This window comes from Marmota flaviventris, chromosome 8 (assembly GCF_047511675.1).
Source record: "Marmota flaviventris isolate mMarFla1 chromosome 8, mMarFla1.hap1, whole genome shotgun sequence".
Classification (NCBI taxonomy): domain Eukaryota; kingdom Metazoa; phylum Chordata; class Mammalia; order Rodentia; family Sciuridae; genus Marmota; species Marmota flaviventris.
This window is the reverse complement of record NC_092505.1, coordinates 94,151,515-94,159,187: the sequence shown is the minus strand read 5'-3', so window position 1 is coordinate 94,159,187 and position 7,673 is coordinate 94,151,515. Positions and strand designations below refer to the sequence as shown.

Below are 7,673 nucleotides of genomic sequence, written 5' to 3'. Positions count from 1 at the left end.
GGCCACGGCCAGGGCTTTACTGGCTTAAAGGGCACTTTTGTATTGTGGGCTCAGTCCTGTGTGCCCACGCATGCTCGTGTACACACACACACACACACACACACAAACACTGTTATAGTCATCATTTTACCAATGATCATAAAATATATCAATAGTATATAATAAAATGTATTATTCAACCTAAAAGCTTAGTTTTTATTCTTTTGATTTTTAAAAGAAATCAAAACGCTTCTTCTCTGGGAAAACACCAAATGATGAATGACGCTGGTCTAGCAAGAGGTCCCGGAGGTCCCAGAGGTCCTGGAGGTCCCAGCAGGGGTCCCAGGGGCCTAGAATGGGTGGCTTCCGTGGAGGCTTCTGCAGTGGTCTCCGAGGCCATGATTGGGGCCAGGGCCATGGCCGTGGGGCTCGTGGAGGCAAGGTCGATGACAAGGAGTGGATCTTGGTCAGCAAGCTGGGCTACCTGGTCGACACATGAAGATCAAGTCCCTGGAGGAGATCTGTCTCCTCTCTTGGCCCAAGGAAAGGAGTCTGAGATCACTGACTTTTTCCTGGGAGCATCACTCAAGGATGAGGTTTTGAAGATCACGTCTGTACAGAAACAGACTCGTGCTAGCCAGGGATCAGGTTCAAGGCATTTGTAGCTATCGGGGACTACAGTGGTCATATTGGACTGGGAGTAAAGTGCTCCAAGGAGGTAGCCACTGCTATCAAGTGTCTTGACATTGTTCCTGTGAGGAGAGGCTCCTGGGGAACAAGATTGGCAAGCCCCACACTGTCCCTTGCAAGGTGACAGGACGTTGTGGTTCTGAGCTGGTGCCACTCATCCCTGCCCCCCAGAGGTACTGGCATTGTCTCAGCCCCTGTGCCCAAGAAGCTGCTGCTGCTGGCTGGTATTGATGACTGCTGCACTTCAGTCAGGGGCTACACTGCCACCTTGGGCAATTTCACCAAGGCCACCTTTGATGCCATCTCCAAGACATACAGCTACTTGACCCCTCATCTCTGGAAAGAGACTGTGTTCACCAAGTCTCCCTATCAGGAATTCACCGACCATCTTGTGAAAACCCAAGCAGAGCCTTTGTAGAGAGGACCCAGCCTCCATTTGTAGCTACAACATAGGGTTTTTAAACAAAAATAAAATAAAGTGAACGAAACCTGTTAAAAAAAAAAAAAAAAAAAGAAAGAAATCAAAACATTTTCATGGACCCTTACAAGTACCATGGGCCCTAAGAGTTGTGCTCTATCTAAGAGGCAAATTGGCCCTGATCACAGTGGCTACCGGGGTCCAGTGTGGAACTGTCTTGTCATTCATACCAGCCCTCAAGTGCCACTGCTATATTTTGGACCTTAAATGCCCCCAAAGTCCCCTTGTTAAAGCCTTGGTCTCCAGTCCACGGTCTCCAGTACTATTAGGAGGTATTGGAATCCTTAAGAGGTGGGGCTTAATAACAGGAAAAGTTAAGTCACTGAGGATATGGGTACCCTGGCTCCTTCCTTTTCCTCTTTCACTACCTGTCTCCCTTAAGGTGAGTAGATTTGTTCCATCAAGTGCTTCCCACCAGGTGTGTTTTCTCACAACAGATCTCAAAACAATGGGGCCAACTTACCATGCACTGAAACCATGAGCCAAAATACACCTTTCTTCTTTTTAATGTGATTATCTTAGGTATTTTGTTATAGTGACAGAAAGCTGACTAACACAGTTATCATTGTCTACCACGTTATCATTGTCTACAAATGCCAGTGCTTTGGATTGTTAGTTGGATTGCATGGAATTAAACTTCAAAGGGTAAAACTACTGAAGTAAAGACACTAGTGTCTAAATACTATCTAAGGAGTACTTGTGATGTTTCAAGTTTTTCATCTTATAAGTACACTTTCCTTTTATATATATAAAAACACCCAATTTTATGTTGCCTAGGGCAGTAAAAATATCTGTGGGAAAAGAATCCCAAGCTGAGGGAAGAGTTCGTGTAAACGCCCCCAAGGAAGGTGTGTATCTGGAGAGACTGAGGATCAGCAGAGGCCAGAGTAAGGGAAAGTGGTGAGCAATGGGGAAGAGGTGGGGTAGCTCTGTAGAGCTCAGGTGGCTTTGTAGGCCAAGGAAAGGGCTTTGGGTTTTATTCTAAAGGTTCCAGGAATCTATTGGAGGGTCGAGCTCAGATGAAAGATATGAAGCGATTGATGTTCTCAGGCTGCTGTGGGGATCACATACTCTGGGGGAGGGATGGGAAACTCTGAGGCTAGGCAACCAACCAGCAGGTTATTGCAACCTGGAAAAGGCGACAGTGGCTCATATTAGGTGGAAGGGCCATGATGCAGGGTCTGAAGGTAAAGCAGACAAGATTTCTTCATGGGTATGTTATGGTCTGTAAGAAAAGAAGTTAAATATTATACAAAGTTTTTATTATGGGTAGTTGGATGAATGATAATTCCATCTATCGAGTTTTGTTGCCAATGTTGAATTTTTGGAGTGACAATTTTGGTGAGGGGGTGTTATGAAGATTGTAGTATTGAACATGCTAGGTGTAAGATGCCCATAATGCATCTAGTAAGTTGTCAGTTAAATATGTGAGTCTGAAGTAGGAGGTAGAGATAGAGATAACATTTGGAATTATCAGCTTATAGATTTTAACTTTTCCAAATGAATGAAGTTGCCTAGAAAGTGCTTGAGAAGAGAGAAGAGGTTGGGGCCCTGGGGCCTTCCACATGGAAAGGTCTAGAAGAAAGGAAAGATCCAGTGAAGAATATTGAAAAAGAAGAAGCAGAGGTTAGAGGAAGACCATGTTGCAGAAGTCAAGTGAAGAAAGACTTAAGGCTGGGGATAGAGCTCAGTGGGAGAGTGTTTGCCTCCTGTGCATGAGGCCAGCCCTGGGTTCAATCTCAGTACTGAAAAAAAAAAAAAAAAAGGAATACTGGGGTTGAAAACTTGGTGAAAATGAGCACTTTGGTACCACATAAATGTAATGAAAATTGCAGTTAGTGAGGAAGATTGACAGGGTGCCTTCTTAACAGAGCATTTCAGGAGAAACCAGGCTGGGTGATTTTCAATGAGTCTGGTTCTGCCACTCTCCCAAGAAGAAACTTGTGTGGGCTCAATTCACAATAGCTAAGCTATGGAACCAACCTAGGTGTTGTTCAACAGATGAATGGATAAAGAAACTGTGGTCTATATACACAATGGAATTTTACTCAGCCTTAAAGCAGAATGAAACTATGGCATTTCCAAATGGATCTGGAGAATATTATTCTAAGCAAAATGAGCCAGTCCCAAAGAAACAAAGGCTGAATGCTTTCTCTGATATGTGGATGCTAACTCACAATAAGGGAGGGAGGGCGGGGAGGAATATAGGACTAAGCACAGGGAGGGAAGGAACCGGAGGAGGCAATGGGGTCAGAATCATAATAGAATGAATCAGACATTTTTACCCTATGTGCATATATGATTTCATGACCTGTGAAACTCTATATCATGTACAACCAGATGAATGAGCAGTTATATGCCATTGATGTATGATGTGTCCAAGTGCATTCTACTTTCTACTGAAAGATACAAATAACTGACCAGAACAAATTCATATACATTTGTCTAAAGTGAAGTGTTCCCATGTTTTGGAAGCCTTAATCACTTTAATCAAAAGATCTCCTCCCCCCTCCCAGCTCTGTCACCCCAGAACTCCAACATAACACATCCTGGAGCTAAATTTGGGTTCTGGACATATCCCACTACCAGCCATCTATCTTGCTGCTTGTCTAAGGGTTGCATAATAATGTCTAAGCATCTCTCATGCCCGGCCACTTTTCACCCTTCCTACAATGACTGACCTGTGGACTGGGGAAATCCTCTCCCGCATGGAGAGAGATCAGCTCAGTAAGAGGAGTAGGGGAAACTGCCCATTCAAGTTGACCATCATAAGCAGTTAGTGACGCTGACAAGACTTCCTTCCGTGCAAGTTTAGGTAGGAAGAGAAGAAACAGATACAGTGAAAATATACAACTCTTCTGAGGACTTGTGTTGTAAAGGGAGCAGATCTGAATTTGAATTTGCAACACACCTTATCTCACACACACACACACACACACACACACACAAACATACAGCTTCAGTGCTTGATTGAATTCAACTAATTCATTTACTCCTAGATTCTGTAGTGAATTATTTTCATATTATTCCTGTCTAGATAGATCACAGCACTTATAGCTTTTTAGATAATGCTATGATTTAAATCTTTCATGTCCCTCAAAAGCCATTGAGTTGAAGGCTGGTTGCCAGCCTGGGATGCTCTTGGGAGTTGGGGTCCAGTAGAAGGAAGTTGGGTCACTGGGGGGTGTGTCCTTGAAGTGGATACAGGGACCAGGCCCTTCTCTCTTTCTTTCTCTTTGTTTTCTGGCTGCGATGAGGTAAGCAGTTTTGTTCCACCACACACTACCTGCCAAAATTTTCTGCTTTGCCACAGGCCCAAAAGCAACAGAGCCACCTGACTGTGGGCTGAAACTTCTGGAACAGTAAGTCAAAAATAAATCTTTCCTTCTTATAGTTATTTATGTCAGGTGTTTTGTCAGAACAAGAGAAAGCTGACTAGCAAAAATAATATCAAATTGGATTCTGGATTGCTCGAAATCTTTACCTGTCTCCACAGGGATGGAATCAAGTTATTTTATTTCTCTCTTTTAAATGTCTAATTAGATTTTCTGAAATTTCTCACTTTCTCACCCTTCATTAGGTTCTTATTTTTTCATATTTATTGTCACACATACCCAGTCCCCTGGTCTTAGGTTTGCTCCTTTGAACTATATTTACATGATTCAGCTAGACCAGCATTTTCCAAAATGCCTTCTAAGGAACAGTAGTCCCATGATATGCTCTACCAAAAAGGGTTTCATGGTCAACTAAGTTTAGGAAATACTGCCTACTGTTCCCACCACCACCCCTACGACATTAGTCAGCTTTTCATTACTGTGACCAAGATACCTGATGAGAACAACTTAGAGGAGGAAATATTTATTTTGGCTTATAGTCTCAGAGATGGTTGGCTGAATCCATTGCTCTGTACTCAAGGTGAATCAGAACATCATGGTGGAAGGGTGTGGTGAAGGAAAGCTGCTAGGAGAGAGAGAGAGAAAGAGAGAGAGAGAATGTGTGTGTGTGTGTGTGTGTGTGTGTGTGTGTGTGTATGATCTAGGGACAAGATACAATCCCTAAAGGCAACAATCAGCAACTCACTACCTCCAGCCAGCCATGACCCACTGGCCTAGAGTTACCAAATAGCACAGTAGTCCTTTCAAATTAGAATGGACTGATGAGGTCACAGTTCTCATAGTCTAATTCCTTCATTGACACAGAAGTTTTGGGGGATACCTCATATCCAAACCATAATTTTTATCATCATCTCTTTTTGAAAAAAAAATTATCTTTTTTTTTTGTTTTAGGTGGACACAATATCTTTATTTATTTTTATGTGGTGCTGAGGATCGAACCCAGTGCCTTGCACATGCCAGGCCAGCACACTACCACTTGAGCCACATCCCCAGCCCCTCATCACCTCTTTGGAATTTACTGTTCACATTACATTTTAGAACTATGTAGTTTTATTCAACACAGGCTTTTACTGTGGAAATACTTATGATTAGGTCTGAAGATATGTTAAGATAGCTGTAATTTTTCAGATAATTAGCATACACTCAGTCTATGGTCTTAAAGAAATATGGACATTTAGGTGGTCAGCTAGCATTCTAAACTTTACAAGTGGTCGTTTCAAATACTTGTGTTATGCGCACCTCAAAATTTTCCTTCTACTTTGCTATTTGGCATTGAAAATGTTTAGGAATATTCTTGATAAAGTAGAAGGATCAATGAAGGAAACAAGTTCTCATTGGTAAAATTAAAGGTATTTAGGATTTGAGAATTGGCTAAAATCTAGTATTTTAGAGAGACTCACCATTCTTTCAGGAAAAGAATATACGAATCTAGCAAGCCCTCTAGCTTTGATCTGTAAAGATGGTGCCAAAGCCCGCATCCTCTGTTAGTTATGCATTTGGACACTGAATTTTTATGCCCAGCATTAGGATTTCTGGTTGCCTCATGCTGACTGTAGGAGCAAAGGGAATATTGCATCCACCTCGCGAGTCTTTCACATAAGACATTAGTTCCAGAACAGAAAGCTCGGATTTCATCAATCTTTCCAAAACAGAATATGTGAATCATTCTGTGCATGCCAATGAATATTTGTCTGCATGTATAAAAATTTGGTCTGCAACTTACTTTTATTATAATCTGGTAGCAAGGTTGTGGGGAGCAGGTGAACCTCACTTACATCAAACTTTTTCAATAACTACCGTTATCTACTTCTTAAAAAAAACCTGTAAAAGTCAGGAATTCTCCAAGTTTTCTTTGCAACAAAATCATATGCGCGGTAGAGCACACCTAGCACATTGTGAGGCACTGGGTTTGATCCTCAGCACCCCCCAAAAATAAATAAAGGTATATAAAAAAAAAATAAGGCATGGCGGATTGGAGAATACAAGATATGTAAGTAAAAGGAAATTTTTGAGAAAGGAATTCCAAATAACATTAAGGAAAAGGACTTTTTCTGAGTATACAGATGGTTATGTTTTGTTCCTCTCTTTTTATTACCTCAGGCAATGGAACATGGTTAGAGAAAATGAACCTGTTGAGAACTTGTCTGGTATACTGGCCTGGAAATTAGTCGTGGATCTCTACAATCCCTACAGACCTTCTCAAGTCTAGAACAAAATTATAAAAGAGAAAAAAGCAGCCATTGTCATGTTAATGCATCTAAAATTCAGAGCCCAGGGGATTTAAACAAAAGGTGGAAAATTTGAACTCTTTAATATTTTAGTGGGTGTTTTGAACTGACAAACGTTAAAAAAAAATACAAATCAGTTCCCAGATAGTTAGAAGAAATTGTGACTAGAAGCCTCCTCCTCTCACAAACTAGCTTCCAGACCTCAATAAAATCAAGGGTCAGGAAAGATTCCGCAACACAAACATCTGGGGGCAATGATCATTCTATCTGTTCCTATTAGCTTGATGAAATCCAAATGTTTCATCACATGCCCAATCCATATCTTTCATGGAAGTTTCACTTCAGGTAAACATAATAAAATTCTAGCAGTGGGATTCAGCTGGCTTCCTAGAATCAGTTAACAACAATCCTTGGGGCAACTCGAATCCTGAACTTGAAGGGCCATTACAAAGAGTGTGGGCTACTGGGCTTACTGGATACTACACTGTGTTCAGGCTGACATGAAATCCCCAGAGAATATCTTGACCATCACTCGTTCCACCAGAGAAAAAATTATTTTCTGGATGTTAGGTGATTAACTAGGTCTTTTATTGATGAGGGAGAATGAGAGAGTGCAGAAGGATCTGTAGTTATAAAAGTTACCACAAATTCCTAGAGCATATTCTCAATTAAGGTCGAATGCAGATTTACATGAATTAACAAAACTTCCTATTACAATTATAATGAAGTAACTGGTACTGGAGTAGTGCCCCCACTGTAAACAGCTGGGTGTAGTGTGAAAGAACTTTCTGATGTGGAACAGTCAATTGCTGTGATCCCTAAAACTAAGGAAACAAGCAAGGCAGTCCCCCAATTTTCTGCTTATAGGCATATTTCTGACTTGGGTACATAGAGAGGGAATCC

General features: G+C 41.5%; 1 pseudogene; it reads left to right on the top strand.

Moving 5' to 3' along the window:
- The first annotated feature begins 251 nt into the window (after positions 1 to 251).
- Positions 252 to 1,122, top strand: LOC114098012 (small ribosomal subunit protein uS5 pseudogene; annotated as a pseudogene).
- Positions 1,123 to 7,673: the final 6,551 nt, after the last annotated feature.